The sequence below is a fragment of the Thalassophryne amazonica genome, unplaced genomic scaffold (genome assembly GCF_902500255.1).
Source record: "Thalassophryne amazonica unplaced genomic scaffold, fThaAma1.1, whole genome shotgun sequence".
NCBI lineage: Eukaryota > Metazoa > Chordata > Actinopteri > Batrachoidiformes > Batrachoididae > Thalassophryne > Thalassophryne amazonica.
In genome coordinates, this window is record NW_022986236.1 from 916,914 (window position 1) to 943,968 (window position 27,055).

At 43.0% G+C, this 27,055-nt stretch overlaps 1 long non-coding RNA gene across 1 annotated transcript in view; it reads right to left on the reverse strand.

Annotated features, from left to right (window-relative positions):
- Positions 1-9,430: 9,430 nt before the first annotated feature.
- Positions 9,431-27,055, reverse strand: part of LOC117505677 — a 30,363-nt gene continuing 12,738 nt past the window's right edge. Inside the window, exons 2-3 of the long non-coding RNA XR_004559218.1 lie at positions 15,554-15,650; positions 9,431-9,568 (exon numbers count right to left, since the gene is read on the reverse strand). This is a non-coding gene — a long non-coding RNA (uncharacterized LOC117505677). The remainder of the gene's footprint in view (positions 9,569-15,553; positions 15,651-27,055) is intronic.

Here is a 27,055-nt window from a genome sequence, read left to right on the forward strand (position 1 = left end):
GTCTGCATGGGATACCAACTGACATTGTCTCGGATCGTGGTCCTCAGTTCTCCCTCTCAAGTCTGGAGGAGTTTCTGCAGGGAACTGGGGGCCACTGTGAGCCTCTCGTCCGGGTATCATCCACAGACGAACGGACAGGCAGAGCGTGCGAACCAGGAACTTGAACAGCCCTCCGCTGCGTGACCTCTGCGCACCGGCGGCCTGGAGTGACCATCTGGCCTGGATCGAGTACGCTCATAACAGCCAAGTGTCCTCTGCCACGGGCCTCTCCCCATTTGAGGTGTGTTTGGGGTACCAGCCCCCATTGTTTCCAATGGTGGAGGGAGAGGTCGGTGCCCCCTCAGTCCAGGCCCACCTACGAAGATGCCGTCGGGTGTGGCACACCGCGCGCTCTGCCCTGTGAAGGCCCGGACGAGGGCCAAGGCCCATGCAGACCGCCGGCATTCCTGGCCCCTGCATACCAGCCCGGGCTGGAGGTGTGGCTTTCAACTAAGGACATCCCCCTCCAAGTGGACTCCCCTAATTGAAGGACCGATACATTGGACCATTCAAGATCTTCAAGATCCTCAGCCCAGCCACAGTGAAGCTACAGCTCCCAACTTCACTGCGGATCCACCCGGTTTTCATGTTTCACGTATCAAGCCACGCCACAACTCACCCCTCTGCACCCCCGGACCAGCGCCGCCTCCTGCCCGGATCATCGACGGGGAGCCTGCTTGGACGGTTCGCAGGCTCCTGGACGTCCGTCGAAAGGGCCGGGGGTTCCAGTATCTGGTGGACTGGGAGGGGTATGGACCCGAAGAACGCTCCTGGGTGAAGAGGAGCTTCGTCCTGGACCCGGCCCTCCTGGCCCGACTTCTACACCCGTCACCCCAGACATGCCTAGTCGGCGCCAGGAGGCGCCCGTTGAGGGGGGGGGGGGGGGGGTCCTGTTGTGTAGGCCGCTGAAGAGGAGGTACTGCTGGCCCACCACCAGAGGGCGCCCTGCCTGAAGTGCGGGCTTCAGGCACGAGAGGGCGCAGCCGCCTCATGGGAGCAGCCGGGAATGACAGCTGTCACTCATCACACCCAGTCGCACCATCTCCATAAAAGCCGGGCAGCAACTCCACCTCCCTGCCGAGATATCGTTCTACCTCTCAGGTAAACTACTCAGCCGTATTGGCAGTTTTTTTGCAATCGGTACTGTGCAGCTGGTGAGTGCTTGCAGCTGGAGGGCTGGGTTTGTGGTACGTGGAGGGCTGACGGCTTCGCTCCCCATGCCAAACTTTGATAAGCACTCACAGATTTCTGCACATGCCTAGTTTCCGGATTTGAGGTGGAGGTGTTTGTCCCACCAGAAGAGGACTGTGTTTGCTGACTGTTTGCTGGGTGTGCACACACCACCATTAAACTGTTTCGCTTCATGCCAGCAGTACCAGATCTGACAGCTGGAGACAGTGGCCACCTGGGGACTCAGGACTTGGCGGCTCCAGTGTGCTCCGGATGCGTGGGCAGTGGAAATCGTGTGGGACCTGGCTCTTCTCTGGACAGACGTCTTCTATCCTCGAGCCTGCCCACACGTCACCTTTGTATATTTGACTTGATTCTAAATCTGCTATTGTCTGTATTCCGTTGCGCACATTCACAACATTAAATTGTTGTCTTTTGGCTCATCTATTGTCCGTTCATTTACGCCCCCTGTTGTGGGTCCGTGTTACTACACCTTCACAACATCTTCTGTTTTTTGTTTTTCTGTTGTTGCTTAATGATGACAAATTATACCTTATTTGTAGTCTTTCTGCTGCCTGATTCTATTTTTTCCTCTCCGTTTGAGGTGCGGCTCCATCCAGAAGTGGAAGTGGGTGTCTTCTTCTGCAATGGTGATGAAATAGACGGGATCTGTGGATCTGCTTTTCTATGGTTTTCCATCTAATAAACAGTATATAACAGATTTTTGCTCACATTGTAAAAAACGTCCCACTCCATCATAATGTATTCCCATTAAATCCCCTCTCATGTACTGCACAGAGCAGTCTGGATGTGCTCAGTAACAGAAGTACAAATTGAAGTTCAACACTGACACTGGCCGAGTCGAGGAAAGTTGTGCCATATTTCCTTGATTAAAAGACCGGCTGTTTATTTTTTCAAACCATGCTCAGACACAGGACATAGATGAGGCAGGGCATAAGTCAAGACTGGTGATTATTAATAAACTGCTGCTTGTTGCCCGGCACTGTAATATGGTGTTAAGATTTACACATACAGTGGGGAAAATAAGTATTTGATTGTCGATTTAACAAGTTTTCCCATCAACAAAGAATGGAGAGGTCTGTAATTTTTATCGTAGGTACACTTCAACTGTGAGAGACAATCTCTCACCAAGCTGCTTGCCTGTTGTCCTGTAGTCCATCCCAGCCTTGTGCAGTTCTACAATTTTGTCCCTGGTGTCTTTAGACAGCTCTTTGGTCTTGGCCATGTTGGACAGGTTGGAGTGTGATGACTGAGTGTGTAGACAGGGGTTTTATCCAGGTAATGAGTTCAAAGAGGTGCAATTAATACAGGGAAGAGTGCAGAATAGGAGGGCTTCTTAAGAAAAACTAACAGGTCTGTGAGAGCCAGAATTCTTGCTGGTTGGCAGGTGATCAAATACTTACTTCATGCAATAAAATGCAAATTAATTATTTAAAAATCATACAATGTGATTTTCTTTTCTTTTTTTACATCCTGTCTCTCACAGTTGAAGCATACCTATGATAAAAATTACGGACCTCTCCATTCTTTGTTGGTGGTAAATCTTACAAAATCGACAGTAGATCAAATACTATTTTCTTCTCTGTGTCCCTGGGTGTGATGAACCAAAGACGGCTGCTTTAGATCAGAGCCCTCTGCGTGGCTCTCCGGTGTCTGACGCACAACGGCTAAATGACGGGCACTGCAAAAGGCTGTGATTTGTCACTTTTACATTTTCACTCCTTCCTCTCCCATCAATTTTAATATTTTTTGCAGCACAGCCGCCAATTACATTTGATAATGGATCAAACGCTTTGGCAGAAAACTCCACAAATATGATCAACTTCACAATAGAGTCGGAAAATTACACTCAAATAACCCGCAATTCATGGAGGAAATTGTATGTACCGTATCATTAGTTTGGAGGTTGATCATTGTATAAAGAAGTGCAGCTCACTGAGGGACAAATTAATGCAGAAAAAGCCACTGTTCCTGCTGTAAAGTGCATAAAGACGCGACTGAGAACTTTAAAAGGGTAACGTGCACATCAACGTCACTGCATGGCCATGGAGTTACAGAGTCGCAGGAGCATAAATCAGGCTTTAGGGTTTGAAAGTACGACTAAAAAAAAATAGTGGGGGACTCGACCAAATGTAATCTTGTTAATGCACATAATGTCCGGAGCTTATTTTAGGCAGGTGTCAATTTTTTTCAGATGAAGTTCTGACCCGGTCATTAAATTCGGTATTTGCAGTTGTGAATCTCACACCATTCTGGGGTCCATGACTCACGCGAGAAGTTGATTTCAGCAGAGTTCCGGTGTCAGGAGCTCAGCACTTACAGTGTAAACATCTCGTGAAGTAGGGACAATAAGACAAGAATTGGGCACAGCAGAACTCCATTACTGGTGCTACACCTCCTCTAGATAACCCCTCTAACTTGGGAAAGCGTTATAATCATCATAATCGCCGTGAAATCGCTAAATTAACGCCATCCACATCTTCGCTTTGCCATTGTTTACATGAGTTATGACGACAGCAGTACTCTGCGGCCCCGCGGTGCATTCTGGGAAGCGCAGGCAGCCCACCAGGGGCATTATGAGAAATGCCCAAAACACTGAATGAGGCAGGTCCGCTTTAAGGTCAGGCATTTAATCAAGGGAATACGTAAGCCTAACTGGTGCTGGGGATTCCTCATAGATCATTCAGTGCCTCTGAGCTGTAAATAATCCGTTACTACGTATAACAGATTTTGTTTGTTTTATACATATAACGGATTTCGAATTATAATGACAAAATTGGCTGGTCCACCTGCAGCATTATGCGCCAGTTTTACTGTATACTGGTTGGAGGGGAAACAATTGTGGACAACTGGAAAAGTACTGCAGATGTGGTGAGGTAGACAGCTAGGACAGTAATGGGTATGACATCTGGGCAATGGAAGGAAGACAAGGAGACTTGGTGGTGGAATGAAGAGGTAAAGGCATATTGCAAGCTGTACAAGAAGTTGAATAGTAAGGAAGGAGAAAAGGCTTGTATCGATTGGCCAGACAAAGGGACAGAGCTCGAAAGGATGTACAGCAGGTCAGGGTGGTAAAGATGCACATGGTAATGTGCTGACAAGTGATTGAGAAGGGAGAGGGAATATTTTGAAGAGCTGATGAATGAAGAAAATGAGCGAGAGAAAAGGCTGGATGATGTGGTGAGAGTAAGTCAGGAAGTACAAGAGATTAGTAAGGAAGAAGTGAGGGCTGCTATGAAGAGTAGAAAGGCAGTTGTTCCAGATGACATTCCAGTGGAGGCATGGAAATGTCTAGGAGAGATGGCAGTAGAGTTTCGAACCAGATTATTTAATAAAATCTTGGAAAGTGAGAGGATGCCTGAGGAGTGGAGACAAAGTGTGCTAGTTCCTATTTTCAAGAACAAGGGTGATGTGCAGAGCTGCAGTAACTACAGAGGAATAAAGCTGATCAGTCACAGCATGAAGTTATGGGAAAGAGTTGTAGAAGCTAGGTGTAGAAAATAGGTAAAGATCTGTAAGCAGCAATATGGTTTCCTACAGAGAAAGAGCACTACAGATGCAATGTTTGCTCTGAGAATACTGTTTGAGAAGTACAGAGAAGATCAGAAAGCATTACATTGTGTGTTTGTGGACTTAGGAAAAGCTTATGATAGGGTGCCAAGAGAAGAGCTGTGGTATTGTATGAGGAAGTCCGGAGTGGCAGAGAAGTATGTTAGAGTAGTGCAGGATATGTACAAGAATAGTGTGACAGCGGTGAGATGCGCAGTAGGAATAACACTCATTCAAGGTGGAGGTGGGATTTCACGAAGGATCAGCTCTGAGTCCTTTCTTGTTCGCAGTGGTGATGGACAGGTTGACGGATGAGATCAGACAGGAGTCCCCATGGACTATGATGTTTGCAGATGACATTGTGATCTGTAATGAGAGTAGAGAGCAGGTTGAGTCTAGTCTGGAGAGGTGGAGATATGCTCTGGAGAGAAGGGGAATGAAAGTCAGTAGAAGCAAGACTGAGTACATGTGTGTGAATTGAGAGGGAGCCCGGTAGGAATATGCACTTACAAGGAGTAGAAGGTTGTGAAAGTAGATGAGTTTAAATATTTGGGGTCAACTGTTCAAAGTAATGGAGAATGTGGTAAAGAGGTGAAGAAGAGAGTGCAGGCAGGGTGGAGTGGGATGAGAAAGGTGGCAGGAGTGATTTGTGGACCGAAGAGTATCAGCAAGAGTGAAGGGGAAAGTTTTAAAAGACAGTAGTGAGACCAGCTATGTTGTATGGCTTAGAGACAGTGGCCCTAACAAAAAGGACAGGAGGCAGAGCTGGAGGTGGCAGAGCTGGAAGATGTTGAGATTGTCTTTGGGAGTGATGAGAATGACCAAGATTAGGAATGAACATAGAGGGACAGTTCAGGTGGGACGGTTTTTGGAGAAAAGTCAGAGAGGCGATATTGAGATGGTTTTGGACATGTGCAGAGGAGGAACCCAGGGTATATAGGGAAAAGGATGCTGAGGATGGAGCCATCAGGCAGGAGGAGAAGAGGGAGGCCAAAGAGGAGGTTTATGGATGTGCTGAGGGGGGACATGCAGGTGGTTGGTGTGACAAAGGAAGATACAGAGGACAGGGGAGATGGAAACGATTGATCTGCTGTGGTGACCCCCTAACGGGAACGCCGAAAGACAAGCATATACTTTTTACACTTAAGTTTATATCGCAATATATACCGTTACCGTGAAGGAGGGATACAATTTATACAGTGATATGAATTTTAGGTCATATTGCCCACCACTAATTCATGTTGTTATCAAGTAGTGATATCCAGCTGCATCCTGGCCCATTAAATAACAACACTGGTTACACAGGAACTGTCACTTACCAAGGTGTGGACACTCGGCTGAACACAATGATTGCTGGAACCCTCACTGATGGTTGCAACCGGTAAGGAATTGGTTCCTAAATGTCAATTTATTCTGTGGTATTAATTTTATTTTCCTCAGTTGTGTGAGTTGTTGATGTCTGTTACCATTGGTTGGATGAGGTGTCTGTCACAGTCACCCCCCCTTGCAGTTACTCCAACCAGATTGGCTGACATTTTGTAAGATGGGAGGATGTGGGCTATCCATTGGCTGGAGGTCAGAGGAAAGTCCCTCCTCATGAGCGGTAAAAATGGTCAGAGACGAAGTGGGGAAAAAGAGAGCTACCACAGACACAAAGCAGAGAAGAGAGATAAGATAAAAGGTCTTCAGAGAGAGCACTGAAGTGAACCTAATGAAGTGCTCAGAGATACTCGCGGGAGAGCAATACGGTCATGAAGGACTGAGTGGATAAGAGCTCAGTGCGATAACAGACGTTCTGGTTAGGTTTGTTGAGATCCTGGAGATGACAGATATGGATTTGAGATTCTCCCTAATGAGGGAAATGGCGAGACAGCCATGAAGGCTGATCTCAGCCTTCAGCCTTGACCTAAGAGTGGGATCAAGCTCCCTTTCCCAGAGGAGAACATCCCGTCTCCCCATTCGATTGTGTATTCCAGTGTGGTAGGAATATCACACCATCGTTCCACTTACTGTTGTCTTTACGAAAGCACTTAGACTTATTTGATCATCACAAGGGATAAATCAAACTGAACTGATAAGAAAAAAAAGATGAAAAGGAACTGGGGAAAAAAAGAAACAAATAAATGTCATTTTTGCAGAGACACTTTATGTTATTTATTATTTTTATTATTGTTGTGAATAAGTTGTAATATACTTTTTTTTTTTGTTAAACATCCATTGTGGCTCAAATAGCTTACTGTGTCATCTGTTTCTTTCTCACTTTCATACAATCCCTCCCTACGAACCTAGACATTGGTCCATGAATCTGAATACTGCACTCACTAGCTGGTTGCAGGTTACAAATCCAACAAGGATAAGTAACTGCTTCCATCTAGTTCCTCAGCTGGACTCAGTCACTGAAGGAAGCCTGATTATTCTCCAAGAAATTAAGCAGAGTAGGAGCTCCTCCACTCAAAATAATTCTAATCCAGCCCTTTTGCTCAAGACTCAAGCACCCTATCAGGTCATGTCTCTCTCTTTTAAAAGCAGCTCATTTATATTTGCATGCCATGGTTCTTTCACATTTGTCTTACTGCCTCACTGCTTGGGGCCAGACCACTGACTCAGCCGTGAGACCTCTATTCTCACTTTATAAATAAGCTTTGAAATTTTTGACCAGAAGCCATAAAAATGGCACCACTGCAAAACCATTTAGAAATACAACTTGTTGACTTTTTCAAACTTTATAAAATTCTCCTTTCTGAAAGTTGTTTTTAAGTGTGTAAATGGACTGGCTCCACAAGTGATGTCTTTCAAAAGATGGACAACTGTAGGACAGTGGCGAGGAGCACAACCAATCAAAACTGTAAAATTTGAAGGTGCAGGACAACATTTGGCCAATCATCCTCTCATTGTAAGATACACACCTATGGAATTCTTTACCATAAGAAATTAAATCTCAAACAGAACTAACTTGAGCCACTCACTGGCTCAAGCAGCAGCAGAAATGTGAACATTAATTTCTCTCAAGTCATTTTTCAATACAGTAACATTTTACCAATGCTTAATGTTAAATTTAACTTGTGCGTTAATCTGTAATTTATGTGATCAGACTCTGATCACATCTGTGTGATCTGTCTGATTATCAGACAGATCTGATCACACAGGTCAGACCAGACCTGCGCCATTTCACGTGCACGTATTATACACAGCGGCAATAAAACAGCGAAACAGCGAACGTGCAGCTCAGCAGGCTGTTTTAACAGGCACGTCTGCTGTTTATTGCTGCAGATCTAATTACATCTGTGTAATCACGTTATGAAGGGTCATGATTCTGAGCTGATTGAAAAAATAATTTCTAAATATATTTCATTCTACTTTGCAGGACACTGGAGTCTAAAAATATGGATGAAGACATTGCTCCACCTATGCTCAATTGCCTAATCTGTGAAGGCCCAGATACACCTGCTGAGACACTCATACATGCAACTCCAAAGGGCTACTCTACTCTTTTGAAACATGCGGAAGCAGTCAAAAATGGTACCATTGTGGAAAGTATGAAGGAGGCTCAAAAGGAAGGAAAACTGAGATACCACATGAAGTGTAAAAATCATCTGTACAACTTTGTTGAGATCACCAAGAAGTCAGCTCAAGCATCAAAGGCAGAGAAAGAGTCAAAGTTGAAGGAACACTTGCTGTGAGTTCAGTGCATCTACTGACTGTAGTTCTAGAAGTTCACAGTCAGTTCACCTCCTACATCAGGATGTATGCATTCTTTGCAACAAACTCGCTCTACAAAAATAACCCAGCAGAAGCTAGAAAAAAAAAAAAAAGAGTGCCAGATATTCTGACTGCAGATACACTGAAGGAGGAGCGAGAAGCAGTTTTTAGTGAATTCTGGGAATGGTTTGACTCAGAATTAGAGCATGGGGTGATGATGGTTGACCAAGTCCATGAAAAGCTGCAGGGGTTTGATCAGTCAACAGATAAGAGCCTCTCTTACTCAAAGCATTGACTAAAGATAAAACTCCAAGAGAAATACCATGACACTTTGTATGTCACAACACAAGATAGAAGGGCAGATGTGCTCTGTCTCAAAGATGGTACCAACAACATTCTGAGAGAACATCCTGCTAATCTTGAACACGGAGATGAGAAGACCCAGATCATAAAGACATCACTCAAGTTCATATGCAATGACATCCCCATGACTGACCTAGATCCAAAGTCATACCCCGGCACACACAGTACGACTGACATCGATAGTCAGCTGACACTTTTTCCTTCGAGCCTTTACATGTTCATGAGACTGACTGTCAAGACAGATGAAAGAGTTGCTTGATGAAAGAAATGAATTTCACCCATTTTGAAATAAGGCTGTAACATAAAATGTGGAAAAAGTGAAGTACTGTGAACACTTTCTGGATGCACTGTATTTCTCACTGTGTGAGATGCTCTGGATTTTGTTTATAAAATAGTTAATTTAAAAACACTGAAAAGTTATGCCCTTTAAATCATTTTTCTGAGAGATCAAGGTCTGAATTTATCAAAATAAAGCACAAATAATTAAAATCTTCACTTTCAACAACAACAACAACAGCAGCAAATCCATGAATGATGCACTCATGAATATAAAAGAGAGAATAAACATCATCAAAGTGTTTGTTGCTGCAGCATAAAGACATTATGAACAAACTGTTCAATGATAATATGTGACTGAAGTCAACAGACCATAAACATGCAGTTCAGGCGTCTTTGATGCTGCTGAGCAGATGGAACCCTGAGAACCTCTGAGCTCTGCTGCTTCACTCTGTGGACCAATCAGAAACGGTTAACACAAACAGCTTCAAGTTCACATCAACCTGCATTGTTGGTCTGAACACTCAAAATGGTTTTCATGGTTTTCTTGTTGGTCCTGCTGATCCCACTGAGAGTCAAACAGTCGGGCCAATTGTCCATCCACACAGGACCAAAACACTGACTTTTTGGATTTATTTCTGGAAAAGATGACTGAATTTTCTGGGCCGTGTTTCCCTTCCACAGACTTGGCAGGACAGCCCACCGTACCAAAAATAGCGACTGCTCCTCCATCAACAAGAAAAATTGACTCTGTCCTTTTAGCTTGAAAATACAGATTAACTAACTGTGTTTCTCATGTCTGCATCCGGGACGGTATCATTAAGATTTTAACGAAAATACTACTCATAGCAGTATGGTTTATACTTGTTTGTGTGTTTGTATTGTCTCCTTTATAATTTGCAGTTGCTTAATTCATTAAGAGCCTATTGTCTTACATACAATTTGTACATGTTCAATAAAACCCCTCAATCAATCATAAACAATATTTATGTTTTTAACAGCATGTGCAGGAGGGCATGTACCTGCGTGTATATGAGCTTTTGATATGATATGAGCTTTTGATATGAGCTTATGGGAATAAGTTGTGGGGAATAAGTTTCATTACACTAGAAGTCTTTCAGAAAGCACTGTAACTAGGTTTAAGGATATGATTCCTTCTTTATGTTCTCTAATGCCATATACCAACAAAGGGCAGAGTAGCTACCTAAACTCTGTGAGTGAGATAGAGTATCTCGTCAATAGTTTTACATCCTCACTGAAGACAACTTTGGATGCTGTAGCTCCTCTGAAAAAGAGAGTTCTTAAATCAGAAGTGCCTGACTCCGTGGTATAACTCACAAACTCGCAGCTTAAAGCAGATAACCCATAAGTTGGAGAGGAAATGGCGTCTCACTAATTTAGAAGATCTTCACTTAGCCTGGAAAAAGAGTCTGTTGCTCTATAAAAAAGCCCTCCGTAAAGCTAGGACATCTTACTACTCATCACTAATTGAAGAAAATAAGAACAACCCCAGGTTTCTTTTCAGCACTGTAGCCAGGCTGACAAAGAGTCAAAGCTCTATTGAGCCGAGTATTCCTTTAACTTTAACTAGTAATGACTTCATGACTTTCTTTGCTAATAAAATTTTAACTATTAGAGAAAAAATTACTCATAACCATCCCAAAGACATATCGTTATCTTTGGCTGCTTTCAGTGATGCCGGTATTTGGTTAGACTCTTTCTCTCCGATTGTTCTGCCTGAGTTATTTTCATTAGTTACTTCCTCCAAACCATCACATGTCTATTAGACCCCATTCCTACCAGGCTGCTCAAGGAAGCCCTACCATTAATTAATGCTTCGATCTTAAATATGATCAATCTATCTTTATTAGTTGGCTATGTACCACAGGCTTTTAAGGTGGCAGTAATTAAACCATTACTTAAAAAGCCATCACTTGACCCAACTATCTTAGCTAATTATAGGCCAATCTCCAACCTTCCTTTTCTCTCAAAAATTCTTGAAAGGGTAGTTGTAAAACAGCTAACTGATCATCTGCAGAGGAATGGTCTATTTGAAGAGTTTCAGTCAGGTTTTAGAATTCATCATAGTACAGAAACAGCATTAGTGAAGGTTACAAATGATCTTCTTATGGCCTCAGACAGTGGACTCATCTCTGCGCTTGTTCTGTTAGACCTCAGTGCTGCTTTTGATACTGTTGACCATAAAATTTTATTACAGAGATTAGAGCATGCCGTAGGTATTAAAGGCACTGCGCTGCAGTGGTTTGAATCATATTTATCTAATAGATTACAATTTGTTCATGTAAATGGGGAATCTTCTTCACAGACTAAGGTTAATTATGGAGTTCCACAAGGTTCTGTGCTAGGTCCAATTTTATTCACTTTATATATGTTTCCCTTAGGCAGTATTATTAGACAGCATTGCTTAAATTTTCATTGTTACGCAGATGATACCCAGCTTTATCTATCCATGAAGCCAGAGGACACACACCAATTAGCTAAACTGCAGGATTGTCTTACAGACATAAAGACATGGATGACCTCTAATTTCCTGCTTTTAAACTCAGATAAAACTGAAGTTATTGTACTTGGCCCCACAAATCTTAGAAACATGGTGTCTAACCAGATCCTTACTCTGGATGGCATTACCCTGACCTCTAATAATACTGTGAGAAATCTTGGAGTCATTTTTGATCAGGATATGTCATTCAATGCGCATATTAAACAAAAATGTAGGACTGCTTTTTTGCATTTGCGCAATATCTCTAAATTAGAAAGGTCTTGTCTCAGAGTGATGCTGAAAAACTAATTCATGCATTTATTCCTCTAGGCTGGACTACTGTAATTCATTATTATCAGTTGTCCTAAAAGTTCCCTGAAAAGCCTTCAGTTAATTCAAAATGCTGCAGCTAGAGTACTGACAGGGAACAGAAGGAGAGAGCATATCTCACCCATATTGGCCTCTCTTCATTGGCTTCCTGTTAATTCTAGAATAGAATTTAAAATTCTTCTTCTTATAAGGTTTTGAATAATCAGGTCCCATCTTATCTTAGGGACCTCATAGTACCATATCACCCCAATAGAGTGCTTCGCTCTCAGACTGCAGGCTTACTTGTAGTTCCTAGGGTTTGTAAGAGTAGAATGGAAGGCAGAGCCTTCAGCTTTCAGGCTCCTCTCCTGTGGAACCAGCTCCCAATTCGGATCAGGGAGACAGACACCCTCTCTACTTTTAAGATTAGGCTTAAAACTTTCCTTTTTGCTAAAGCTTATAGTTAGGGCTGGATCAAGTGACCCTGAACCATCCCTTACTTATGCTGCTATAGACTTAGACTGCTGGGGGGTTCCCATGATGCACTGAGTGTTTCTTTCTCTTTTTGCTCTGTATGCACCACTCTGCATTTAATCATTAGTGATTGATCTCTGCTCCCCTCCACAGCATGTCCTTTTTCCCGGTTCTCTCCCTCAGCCCCAACCAGTCCCAGCAGAAGACTGCCCCTCCCTGAGCCTGGTTCTGCTGGAGGTTTCTTCCTGTAAAAGGGAGTTTTTCCTTCCCACTGTCGCCAAGTGCTTGCTCACAGGGGGTCGTTTTGACCGTTTGGGTTTTTCCATAATTATTGTATGGCCTTGACTTACAATATAAAGCGCCTTGGGGCAACTGTTTGTTGTGATTTGGCGCTATATAAATAAAATTGATTTGATTTGATTTTGATGAGGTCTGACGAGGTCCGGTTTCCCGATTGGCTATTTGTTGGCCTTCTTTCACTGACCTGTGTCGACGTAAACCCACCAGGTTTCCCAGATGACTACAGGCATGGATCTGGTTCATTTTTCCAGCAGGTCAGAATGTGATAGTTCGGCGGTTCCGTAGAAGCTTGGTTCACGACCAACCCAGGATGAAGGTTTCGGTGGTTTACCAGCAAAATGGTCTGCCTGTCAGGGTCCTGTCTGTTATCAGGTTTTAGTTGGTTTAGTCTGCTTTTTGTGTCATCCTCTGCTTATCTTAGCCTGCTCTTTAATTCCTGCTGAGTCTACTTCCTGGAGATTTATCTTTTGCACTCTCCCTCTATTGAGGTAGTAGCTAGACTTTGTTCTCCTGAATGTTTTTGTCCCAGAAGGCTGAGTGTCTGTTGAGTTAAAACACTCCTTCCTGACAAGAGTGTTTTGTTTGTTTCGGATGACCTATCCTTAGAGGAGGAAGTTCCTCAGTCTGTCTGCACCAATACCAAAAGACGACATTTGAGTTTCATTTGCAATCGAAAGAAGTTACCTGAGTTATTCTCCACAGATATTAAAAGAAAGAATTCGGAGTTTTGTCTGCACTCGCTAAAAGAAGATTCCTGCGTTAACATAATGATTTCTAAGTCACTCTGCACCACATCTCATCATTTCTAAGTCACATCTACACTAGCATGCCTGTCGGGATCCACAGGCTCTAGACTGGGTACTGTTTACAAAATAGGTAGCCGACATTTTTCAAGGGTGGTAATAAATTAAGCAAAGATTGTATAATGAGTTAGAATGGCGTGTGAGTCCAGAATGTTTTTACAACCTTAGACCGCAACAATTTTGAAGACGACAAAATCAACCCTTTCATTTCCTGTTAATTATGTAATTTTTAATATTAATTTACTGTCCTAATGTGTTTAAAAATTGTTTAGGTTCTTGTTATCATATACACACAATTATATTGTTTTTATTATTTTATTTTTACTTCTATTTTGTCATTTGAGTTTTAAATGGGCCACAATGGAAGTAAGTGTTTTCACTTTCTTATGTCATCCATGTATTTTTAAGGTATTTACAATTATATATGTACTTACATTGACCTGACTAAATAAAATCACTCACCGTACTCACGCTTTTAAGATAATGACTTACCACCCCCTCCTGGAATAGCGTGTGAGTCCATAATGTAGTTAGCAACATCCATTGTGCAGTGTGACTAGTTAATATCCCTTGCGTCTCCAAAAATATTAGTCCTAGCAACGTTCCTTTCGGCAGTGTTCATCCTTCACTCAAACTACATAAGCCTGCCAAATGTAAGCTCTCCACAGTTTCTATGTGATCAAAGTTACACAACATGCACGCGCAGCAGCTGTAAGCAGGTGATTTTAATTTGACAAAAATGAGACTTAACTCACTCATGATAACAGCAACATAACACTTAACTAAAGTGTCTAAACCAATTAAACTACAAAACACAATAACTCATTAAAACTAACAACAATGTTAAATATGAACCACAATAACATTTTAATCACAAAACGCTGAACTCCCATGGTGCATTGCAGCACAATGTACATTGTTTATCTAAAATTGCTCATTTCTCCAAAAATATTTGTATAGTCAACATTCCGTTTCGCAGCGTTCATCCTACCCAAAATACATAAGCAGACGAAATGGCAAATGTCAGCTCTCCCCAGTTTTTGTATAATCAAAGCCATACACAAAATGCAGGTGCAAAGCCAGCAGAAGGCAGTTCCTGCACATGTGAGTTAGTGTTGGATGTCATCTGTTAGTGTAGTGTGACACAAGGCTGCCCAGGTATGAAAAGCGGGTCACATTTTCTGTCTTTTATGGAGAGTTTCTTGACTGTCCGCCATCGCACAACCTCAAGTCTGAATGGAATGTGTGCCAATAACAACAATTTGTGTGAAACAATACCAGAGCTGAGCAGGCAACGAGTGATAGCAAGACATTTTTAATAGAAGGAATTTGGTGACCGAAATTCAACAAAGCCTCAAGGCAAATTCTTTGCCTCCAACATTTTTGTAATCAATTATTTGAGCTAATTATTTCAGCCCTACCATGAATAAGATTCTTATTCATCTTTACTTGAGGCCTGACTCAGTACTGTTTCACACCATCTGAGTTGAGGAAGAGCAAATATGAATTGGTTTTCATTTAAAAAACAAACAAACAAACACACACCAATATGAATGACCAGATGAAGGAAATTCTTATTTAAACAGATCTTCATTCTCAAATGTCAAATTACCAACAAATACAATGACTAACGACTTCAGAAATTCCTTCAAAGCTGCAACTGCAGCATTTGATGACTTCTGGAGATATTCTCCATCCACTGTCCAAGAGACATTTGACTGTGAACAGTGTCTGAGATGAAATCAAAACAATAACACAGAGATGTGTGTTGGTAACGAGTGTCCTGCGAGCAGGCGACTGTCGTCGTATCACTTCTATCTCCCACAGGTAGGTGCACAAGGCAAAAGAAGATATGGTCAATTCTAGGACAAATCAGAAATGAATTGTGATTTTACAAGTATTGATGTAAATTAGCGAATTAATTTGCAATTAAGCAGAATGAATATTACAAACTTCAAAATGTACAAGTACCACTCCCACCCAAAAAACAAAAGGTACAGAGATGTGACCACTGAGCTCTGACACAGTCAGTTTCAGATCCTCATCTCACCTCTGAGCTTTGATCTGGATCTCATGGTCCCCACACAGGCTGGATTTCAAGGGTCCCTCCTCTGTGTCCTCACACAGATCCATAGTAGAGTCCACACCTTCACAAAAACACAACAACATGCTGTCAAACAGGACTTCCCAGCGTTCCTCTGTATCACATAAACTCGTCACTGCTGCATCTCAGGTTCAGATCGTTTTTTCCAGTGTGCTTATCTTGAATGTTTGTTCCCGTTGCACAGTTGGTGGAACATCTCAGAACTCTAACCTTTCAGGGGGAAATGCAGGAATTTTTTTATCCCAGTATATTGAAAATATAAAACAATGGCCCCATTTACATGCACATTGTCTGATTACTGGAGTTATGTGATTATTCAAGTGGTCATGTAAACAACAAAAAGCAGAAATCATCTCATCTGAAATAACAACAACAGGTAAGTTATGGTTTTAATTTACAGATGAAAAAAGATTTCTAAAGAATCTTTATTTAACTTACGCAAAACTATTTTAATTACAAGTTTTCCAATAGTTTTAACTTCAAAATGTACAGTAATCAGAAAGTGATCTCAAAGTTTTAAAAAAGCACATTTAGAAGGATTTTCAAGTGTGCTTTTTTTTTACTGCTGTGTCTAAATTAGCAGTTCTGATGTTCCTCTGACACACATTTGTAGACTATTCGTGATTTCAATCAATCAATCAATCAATCAATTTTTTTTTATATAGCGCCAAATCACAACAAACAGTTTGCCCCAAGGCGCTTTATATGTAAGGCAAGGCATACAATAATGATGTAAAACCCAACGGTCAAAACGACCCCCTGTGAGCAAGCACTTGGCTACAGTGGGAAGGAAAAACTCCCTTTTAACAGGAAGAAACCTCCAGCAGAACCAGGCTCAGGGAGGGGCAGTCTTCTGCTGGGACTGGTTGGGGCTGAGGGAGAGAACCAGGAAAAAGACTGCTGTGGAGGGGAGCAGAGATCGATCACTAATGATTAAATGCAGAGTGGTGCATACAGAGCAAAAAGAGAAAGAAACAGTGCATCATGGGAACCCCCCAGCAGTCTACGTCTATAGCAGCATAACTAAGGGATGGTTCAGGGTCACCTGATCCAGCCCTAACTATAAGCTTTAGCAAAAAGGAAAGTTTTAAGCCTAATCTTAAAGTAGAGAGGGTGTCTGTCTCCCTGATCTGAATTGGGAGCTGGTTCCACAGGAGAGGAGCCTGAAAGCTGAAGGCTCTGCCTCCCATTCTACTCTTACAAACCCTAGGAACTACAAGTAAGCCTGCAGTCTGAGAGCGAAGCGCTCTATTGGGGTGATATGGTACTACGAGGTCCCTAAGATAAGATGGGACTGATTATTCAAAACCTTATAAGTAAGAAGAAGAATTTTAAATTCTATTCTAGAATTAACAGGAAGCCAATGAGAGAGGCCAATATGGGTGAGATATGCTCTCTCCTTCTAGTCCCCGTCAGCACTCTAGCTGCAGCATTTTGAATTAACTGAAGGCTTTTAGGGAACTTTTAGGACAACCTGATAATAATGAATTACAATAGTCCAGCCTAGAGGAAATAAATGCATGAATTAGTTTTTCAGCATCACTCTGAAACAAGACCTTTCTGATTTTAGAGATATTGCGTAAATGCAAAAAAGCAGTCCTACATATTTGTTTAATATGCGCTTTGAATGACATATCCTGATCAAAAATGACTCCAAGATTTCTCACAGTATTACTAGAGGTCAGGGTAATGCCATCCAGAGTAAGGATCTGGTTAGACACCATGTTTCTAAGATTTGTGGGGCCAAGAACAATAACTCAGTTTTATCTGAGTTTAAAAGCAGGAAATTAGAGGTCATCCATGTCTTTATGTCTGTAAGACCATCCTGCAGTTTAGCTAATTGGGTGGTGTCCTCTGGCTTCATGGATAGATAAAGCTGGGTATCATCTGCGTAACAATGAAAATTTAAGCAATACCGTCTAATAATACTGCCTAAGGGAAGCATATATAAAGTGAATAAATTGGTCCTAGCACAGAACCTTGTGGAACTCCATAATTAACTTTAGTCTGTGAAGAGATTCCCCATTTACATGACACAATTGTAATCTATTAGACAAATATGATTCAAACCACCGCAGCGCAGTGCCTTTAATACCTATGGCATGCTCTAATCTCTGTAATAAATTTTATGGTCAACAGTATCAAAAGCAGCACTGAGGTCTAACAGAACAAGCACAGAGATGAGTCCACTGTCCGAGGCCATAAGAAGATCATTTGTAACCTTCACTAATGCTGTTTCTGTACTATGATGAATTCTAAAACCTGACTGAAACTCTTCAAATAGACCATTCCTCTGCAGATGATCAGTTAGCTGTTTTACAACTACCCTTTCAAGAATTTTTGAGAGAAAAGGAAGGTTGGAGATTGGCCTATAATTAGCTAAGATAGCTGGGTCAAGTGATGGCTTTTTAAGTAATGGTTTAATTACTGCACCTTAAAAGCCTGTGGTACATAGCCAACTAACAAAGATAGATTGATCATATTTAAGATCGAAGCATTAAATAATGGTAGGGCTTCCTTGAGCAGCCTGGTAGGAATGGGGTCTAATAAACATGTTGATGGTTTTGGATGAAGTAACTAATGAAAATAACTCAGACAGAACAATCGGAGAGAAAGAGTCTAACCAAATACCGGCATCACTGAAAGCAGCCAAAGATAACGATACGTCTTTGGGATGGTTATGAGTAATTTTTTCTCTAATAGTTAAAATTTTGTTTGCAAAGAAAGTCATGAACTCATTACTAGTTAAAGATAATGGAATACTCAGCTCAATAGAGCTCTGACTCTTTGTCAGCCTGGCTACAGTGCTGAAAAGAAACCTGGGGTTGTTCTTATTTTCTTCAATTAGTGATGAGTAGAAAGATGTCCTAGCTTTACGGAGGGCTTTTTTATAGAGCAACAGACTCTTTTTCCAGGCTAAGTGAAGATCTTCTAAATTAGTGAGACGCCATTTCCTCTCCAACTTACGGGTTATCTGCTTTAAGCTACGAGTTTGAGAGTTATACCATGGAGTCAGACACTTCTGATTTAAAGCTCTCTTTTTCAGAGGAGCTACAGCATCCAAGTTGTCTTCAATGAGGATGTAAAACTATTGACGAGATACTCTATCTCCCTTACAGAGTTTAGGTAGCTACTCTGCACTGTGTTGTTATATGGCATTAGAGAACATAAAGAAGGAATCATATCCTTAAACCTAGTTACAGCGCTTTCTGAAAGACTTCTAGTGTAATGAAACTTATTCCCTACTGCTGGGTAGTCCATCAGAGTAAATGTAAATGTTATTAAAAAATGATCAGACAGAAGGGAGTTTTCAGGGAATACTGTAAGTCTTCTATTTCCATACCATAAGTCAGAACAAGATCTAAGATATGATTAAAGTGGTGGGTGGACTCATTTACTTTTTGAGCAAAGCCAATAGAGTCTAATAATAGATAAATGCAGTGTTGAGGCTGTCATTCTCAGCATCTGTGTGGATGTTAAAATCGCCCACTATAATATCTTATCTGAGCTAAGCACTAAGTCAGACAAAAGGTCTGAAAATTCACAGAGAAACTCACAGTAACGACCAGGTGGACGATAGATAATAACAAATAAAACTGGTTTTTGGGACTTCCAATTTGGATGGACAAGACTAAGAGACAAGCTTTCAAATGAATTAAAGCTCTGTCTGGGTTTTTGATTAATTAATAAGCTGGAATGGAAGCTTGCTGCTAATCCACCGCCCCGGCCCGTGCTACGAGCATTCTGACAGTTAGTGTGACTCGGGGGTGTTGACTCATTTTAAACTAACATATTCATCCTGCTGTAACCAGGTTTCTGTTAGGCAGAATAAATCAATATGTTGATCAATTATTATATCATTTACCAACAGGGACTTAGAAGAGAGAGACCTAATGTTAATAGACCACATTTAACTGTTTAGTCTGTGGTGCAGTAGAAGGTGCTATATTATTTTTTCTTTTTGAATTTTTCTGCTTAAATAGATTTTTGCTGGTTATTGGTAGTCTGGGAGCAGGCACCGTCTCTACGGGGATGGGGTAATGAGGGGATGGCAGGGGGAGAGAAGCTGCAGAGAGGTGTGTAAGACTACAACTCTGCTTCCTGGTCCCAACCCTGGATAGTCACGGTTTGGAGGATTTAAGAAAATTAGCCAGATTTCTAGAAATGAGAGCTGCTCCATTTGGCCTGATAACTTTTTTGCTCTAACAAAGATAAAAATCTTAGCCTTTACTTCACAAAATTTGGCCCTCAATATACAGGAAATACTGTTTCAGAGGGTTATAAACTTAAGAATTTTCTATTTTTTGGGGGGGGCGGGGTGCCCCCATACCATCCTACAATACTCACGCCTGCAGCGTTAGCCCCAACAAGTTCTCCCCTATGCTGTTAAAAAACCCGAGTGAGATCCCTGAATGTGACGGATTGGATCTCACAACTGTCCAGAAAAATTTGCTCAGTGTTTAAGGCAGGGTTTTTCCTTACTTTGACCGATGACCTTGAAAATTGAATCAGTTGAATGAATGTGGTTGCGTCAGGAAGGGCATCCGGCGGTAAAACAAGCCAACCCAACAATGCAGACTAAGAATCGAATTTCCATACCGGATCGGCCGTGGCCCGAGTTAACAACATCCGCCATCAGTGCTGTTGCCCAATAGGGTGCCGGTGAAATTGGGCTACTGCTGGGCGAAGACGACATAGAAGAGGAGGAGAATGTTTCCACAAACAGCGGGAGAAGAAGAAAACTAGAAGGGTGGAAATGAGAGTGGGGGACTCTGAATGTTGGTAGTATGACTGGTAAAGGGAGAGAGCTGGCTGATATGATGGAGAGGAGAAAGGTAAACATATTGTGTGTGCAAGAGACCAAGTGGAAGGGAAGTAAGAGCAGGAGCATCGGCGGTAGGTACAAGTTGTTGTACCATGGTGAAGACAGAAAGAGAAATGGTGTTGGGGAGGGGAAGCAATTTTGGACAACTGGAAAAGTACTGCAGATGTGGGAGGGAGACAGCTAGGACAGTACTGGGTATGACATCTGGACAGTGGAAGGAAGACAAGGAGACTTGGTGGTAGAATGAAGAGGTCCAGGAAAGCATAAGGAGAAGGAGGTTGGTGAAAAGGTTTTGGGATAGTCGGAGAGATGAAGCAAATAGACAGGAGTACAAGGAGATGAGGTGTAAGGCGAAAAGAGAAGTGGCATAAGCGAAGGAAAAGGCATACTGCGAGCTGTACAAGAAGTTGAATAGTAAGGAAGGAGAAAAGGACCTGTACCGATTGGCCAGACAAAGGGACAGAGCTGGAAAGGATGTGCAGCAGGTTAGGGTGGTAAAAGATGCACATGGTAATGTGCTGACAAGTGAGGAGTGTGTGCTGAGAAGGTGGAGGGAATATTTTGAAGAGCTGATGAATAAAGAAAATGAGCGAGAGAAAAGGCTGGATGATGTGGTGAGAGTAAGTCAGGAAGTACAAGAGATTAGTAAGGAAGAAGTGAGGGCTGCTATGAAGAGTAGAAAGGCAGTTGTTCCAGATGACATTCCAGTGGAGGCATGGAAATGTCTAGGAGAGATGGCAGTAGAGTTTCTAACCAGATTATTTAATAAAGTCTTGGAAAGTGAGAGGATACCCTGAGGAGTGGAGACGAAGTGTGCTGGTTCCTCATTTTCAAGAACAAGGGAGAGAGAGTAATGACCCACCTTATGTCAAAAGTGATTGATGGCCCTGTCAGCCAATCAGAATCGATGACGTCACTATGTTCCCGCCCCTAAGCCCCCCCCCTAGTCCCGCCTCCAAGCCCCGCCCCTATGACATCACAGCCAATCAGAATCGACTACGTCACTAAGCCCCGCCCCCGTTATGACATCACAGCCAATCAGAATCGATTACGTCACTATGTCCTGCCCCTAAGCCCCCGCCTCCTCCCCTAGTCCTCCTTCTCACTCACGCCAAATGGTGTTTCTTTTAAGATATCAGCCGATCGATCATGGTGCGCGGGACACCCGCTGATCGGAGATGCTGCCCCGAGGTGATGAACCCGAAAAATCAACAAACCTTCTCACTCACGTCCCTGGGAAGGAGTCACCGCGCATTTCCACTACGACCGGTGAAGAGTGAAGATGCCTGGACCCCCAGCTATGGGTATAAAATAGAATAAATTTGCGGAAAAAAAAAAATCCTGAAAAACCATGTTTAATTAAGTTTTCTTGTCTTCGAGCAGTGTGCGAAAACCGCATCAGCTTTCAGGGTAAGTGATTTAAGTAATCTGTTTTGATAGAAATGACTGTTTTTAAATGATGCACGCCGTCTGAAACTGTGTCTTTTTTTTTTTTTTTAGACAAAACCACACAGACGGTCCAGAGCGCGTTCGGACCCGTCCTCGGTAATATATTTGAAATATTACAGAATATCCGCTTGTGAGGGTGGTGCTTTGTATTCATTTATTTATGTTAATTCTAGAAATCAAGTCAGAGCCCCTGAAGAAGTTCGAAGGCCGGAAGCCCCGACTTCACCATGCAGATTGTAAGTACAGCGATCGAAATTAAATCACCGGTTTAAAACTCTGGAATAACCCGATTTTTTCTGTCACAGCCCATGGAGAAGCCGGTCAGCGGGAGAGAACCGTTAAAACGATCCACGGATGTACATGGTAAGGAGTCGGAGTTTATGTATTTATTTATTTATTTTAAATATTTAATACTAACGATTTTCTCTTTTTTTCAGCACGTGGTGGAGGGGAGACCGCCTATTTTCCACCGACACGCAAGGCTCGAAGATATTCTGAGCTGGGATTAACCTCATCTCGCAACTTTTTTGAAAATGTGTATTCTGTTTTTATTTTTTATTTTTTTTTCTTATTCCAATGGAACGGGAGAATTCATTTTGAACAGGTATATTAATTGATTTTCTTGAGGTAGATTCACCCTGGTACAGATTTTAAAAGATGGAAGGAAAGAATTCAGATCGGGAAAATAACTTCGGATGTGTATTGGATTTAAACGCTTCAATAATCGACTCAGCGGGGAGCGCTCCTGCAGCAGATGGCCCATTACCCGAAGTGTTAAATTCGCCGCCTCGAAATAACATCGAGTCCGGAGAGAGACTTTTAAGCCGTGTTCGTTTAACACCGTTAAATGAGGCTCTTAACAATTTGGCGGCTGAACGAGAATCGGAAGAAATTAACCCCTACATCATTTCTGCGATTAACGCTATAAATTCGACGGTCCAGTCTGATACTGAAGAGCCCCCTGACCCCCCGCACACCCCGCCTCCAGATGAGTCCGGTACCGCGGCGTTGAACCAGGTACGCCTGACTCCACTAAATAACGCCGTAAACCTCCTCGCGTGTGAAGTTAATCCTCACGTCCAATCCGCGGTGAACGAATTAAATCAAACGCCTAACGACGCTCGCGCTTTTTCACCTTTAAGAAGTCCCTCCCCGCGCAATGCGCACAGAGAAGAGATTTTAAACAGAGCTCGTTTAACCCCGATAAACGCGGCAATCTCTGTTTTGATGGAAGACGGGGATGATGCACGCCCGGGGCCCAGCCGACACTCTCCCATGACGGGCGGTGGGGCTGCTAACGTCATCAGGAGACCTGCTTTTAACAATATCGAAATCAGGCAACCTCTAAATTTCCAGTGCACCGACGAAATTCCAGACTACGTGGAATTTTACCGTAATGTCGTAGGGGCTCTTCATAACTCGGTCGAAAAGGCTTTAACACACGCCAGGGCCGGGGACTTTATCCAAACGGAGATTCGTGGGGTCTACAACGAGGTCGCTTTGATCAGCTCATATAACGACGCAGGCGATGTGACGGGCTTCGAGAATCTGCTAGAACCATTGATACAATCGAATTCCAACGTTTTATCCAACGAGTCTCTGGAATTAGTGGTCCAAGTCATCCGCAACCAGAACGGGGCGGGGAAGCACAGAATAGATGACCTCCTCCATCACGAGGTTCTGAGGAAAAAATCCAAATGCCTTAATATCGTGTATAATCCTGACAACAGTTATGTTTCACGATAAACCTCGTTCAGTTATTGAATCCTCATCTGACTACGCACGAGGCGGAGCAGCGCGGGCTGGCGTTACAAAATAGCGTCGGATTAACGGCTGCTACGCCGGTATCTTTAGAGCAGGTGGGAAAATTTGAAAACATTCTGGGTTGTAAAATTGTGGTGTTTTTCAGAGCCGAAGGGGAGAGAAAGCTGACAAAATTCCAGACAGGAATACCGGTGCTGCAGAAAACTCTTTGTTTTTCTGTTTAATAATCATTTTTACGGAATCATCGATTTAAAGAGATTTTTGGGAGTGAAATATGTATGTAAGTTTTGCTTTGAGGGGTATAATAACCATGCCTCCCATAATTGTCTGTCATATTGTAAAATTTGTGAATCCACGCAGTGTTACGAGAAAAATAACCCTGTATTCTGCAGCGAATGTAACAAGAAGTGTCGCTCTCCCACCTGTTACAGCCTGCATAAACAGCCGAAGTATCGTCCTCCCCGCCGGTAAGTTCGTTAATGTGTGTGATAACAGAAAAAAATGCTCTCGATGTAACGCGAGTATTACATAGCGTTTTCTAAAAACAGCGCTCCGCACGTGTGTAATCAAAAAGAGGTGTCATATATGCGGCGGAGGCTCTCCAGGAGCCGAGCGAGGGTCACCTCTGCTATATGACCCCGCTCAAAGCTGAAGAGAGCATTCAGAGAAATATGTTTTTTGTGATTTTGAAACGTATGTCGATAATAACGGGAACACGTGCCGTTTTACGTCGCGCTGTAACAAAGACGGGTGATTTTTGGAGCGCATGGGGGACAGACTGCGTACCCCGCTTCTTTAAACATTTTAGAACAAGAAAATTCAAAGAATACGTGTTCATCGCTCACAACTCAAAAGGTTTTGATGGCTATTTGCATCTAAAGTATTTAGTCCACCAGGGCGTAACCCCGCTGTGATTATGACCGGGAGGTAAACTATTAATCATGACAGACGCCGCCTTTAAACAGAAATATATAGATTCCTTATCTTTCCTTACAATGCGCTTATCTCAGATGCCTAAAGCCCTGGGAATCCGACTGAAAGACGAAATCGTCCGCAAAGGTTACTTTACGCACCTGTTCAGTTCAGAAAAAAATCTGAACTATGTCGGTCCGTACCCTGACTCAGCGGCTTACGGGGTCGCAAATATGTCAGAGAGAGAAAGAGAGGAATTTAACACGTGGTACGTGCGCAAAAAACCCCGCAATTTTCGATTTTAAAGCCGAGGCCGTTATGTATTGTGATAACGATACAAAAATCCTGGCTGCAGCCTGCTCCAAATTTATGTCTGAATTCATCGCTGAAACACGCGTGGATCCTTGTACCTGCGTTACAATCGCCTCGGCGTGTATGAAAGTCTTCCAAACTAACTTTCTTGCTCCAAAAACGCTGGCGATCCCCTCCGCCGACAATTATAGAACGATGCATAAAAAATATTCGGACGTGGCCGTGCAGTGGTTAGAATGGGTTGCTGAGACGCAAAACATTATCATCGATCACGCTCTAAACAGGGGCGAGAAAAAAATAGGAGGTTATGTTGATGGGTATGCTCAGATTGACGGCCGGATAAAAGTGTGGGAGTTTCTCGGGTGTTTTTACCACGGGTGTGCAAGGTGTTTTACACAGCACGAAATAAACCCTCTCACAAACACCTCATTTGGAGAGCTCCACGCAGCGTGTCAGAAAAAAATAGCCTTTCTGCGGGCTATGCCGGGCGTCACCCTCAGCGTAATTTGGGAGCATCAGTGGCTTGAAATGAGGCTGAGGGATGAGAGCGTTCGGTGTTTCCTCGCCCACAGGGGGTTACCGGCGCCCCTCGAACCTCGCGACGCTTTATACGGCGGTCGGACTTGCGCCTCCCGTCTGAGGTACACGGCTAAGCAAGATGAGAGGGTCTATTACGTCGACGTGACCTCGCTGTATCCTTACGTTAACGTAAATTTCACATATCCCACGGGGCATCCGGAAATTATCGAGAGAAATTTCCGAGACCCCAGGACTTATTTCGGGCTCATCAAAGCCGTCGTGTATCCGCCCCGGTGGTGGAAATTCCCCGTTCTCCCACACAGAACTCCTCACGGTAAACTGGTGTTTACTCTGTGTCGCACCTGCGCTGATGAAAATAATCAAGCTGCAGCGTGCACACACAGTCAGCAGCAGAGAGCTCTGTCTGGGACTTGGACGACCCCGGAATTCCACAAAGCTCTGGATACAGGCTATGTTGTAGCTAAGATTTTTGAAGTCTGGCATTTTGAGGAAAAAAGTGATAAAATCTTTGAGGGGTACATAAACACCTTCTTAAAACACAAGCAGGAAGCCTCTGGTTTCCCTCCCGAATTTGATAAAGACCCCGAGAGCAGAGAAAAATATATCACGGACTACTGGCTGAATCAGAAGATTCGTTTAGACCCAGAAAAAAATCAGTCACAATCCGGCAAAACGACAGATGGCTAAGATCTGCCTCAACTCCTTCTGGGGGAAATTCGCCCAGAGGTCAAATCTGACGCAGACCGCGTTCGTTAAAAACGCTGACGGCCTGTTCAGGTATCTGTTTTCTGAAGAGTACGAGGTCACATATCTAACATTCCTCAGCAGTCAGGTGGCTATGGTTCAATGGAGGTGCGGCCCGCGGTACGTCAGCTGACCGGGTAAAGCCGTCAATATTTTCATCGCAGCCTTTACAACGGCGTACGCGCGTTTGACCTTGTACGGTTTTAATTATCTGGGGCAGCTCACCGACGAGTTGAACGGCGACGTCATCACAGAGTTTGCAGCGGCGGGGCCTAAAAGTTACGCATATAAAACCGCACGAGGTAAAACGGTCATGCGTGTGAAGGGGATCACTCAAACCCACGAAAGCTGTCAGAAAATAAACTTTGACAGCGTCAAAGATCTGGTCGAGGGTTATATAAAAGATCCTGCCCTCGCTGCATCTATCAAAACGCCGCAGCAGGGAATTAAACGTCATAAAAACAGTTTCAGCTTGACAAACGTGTCATTTCAAAAATCCTTCAGGGTGGTGTATAACAAGCGGCGTCTTTTAAAGGACGGGGAAACCGAGCCGTTCGGATTTTGAAACGTCTCACTCGGGAAATACGGTGGAGATTGACCCCAGACTTCAGCTCCCATTCTCCTGTCTCATCGTTGGACCGAGTGGTTCGGGAAAGACTGTGTTTGTGAAAACATTGCTGGAAAATTGTAGCCACGCTATGAGATATGTGCCTGACAACATTGTATGGCTGTATACGTCTGAACAACCTCTGTATTCTGAACTGAAGAATAAAAATATTAAATTTGTAAGAGGACTCCCTGACTCATTTCTGGACGACAGCCTTTTCCCTGAAGGTCAGAGCCATCTGGTTATTTTGGACGACCTCATCTTTCAAGCAGCGGATCATCCTGAAGTTGTAAGA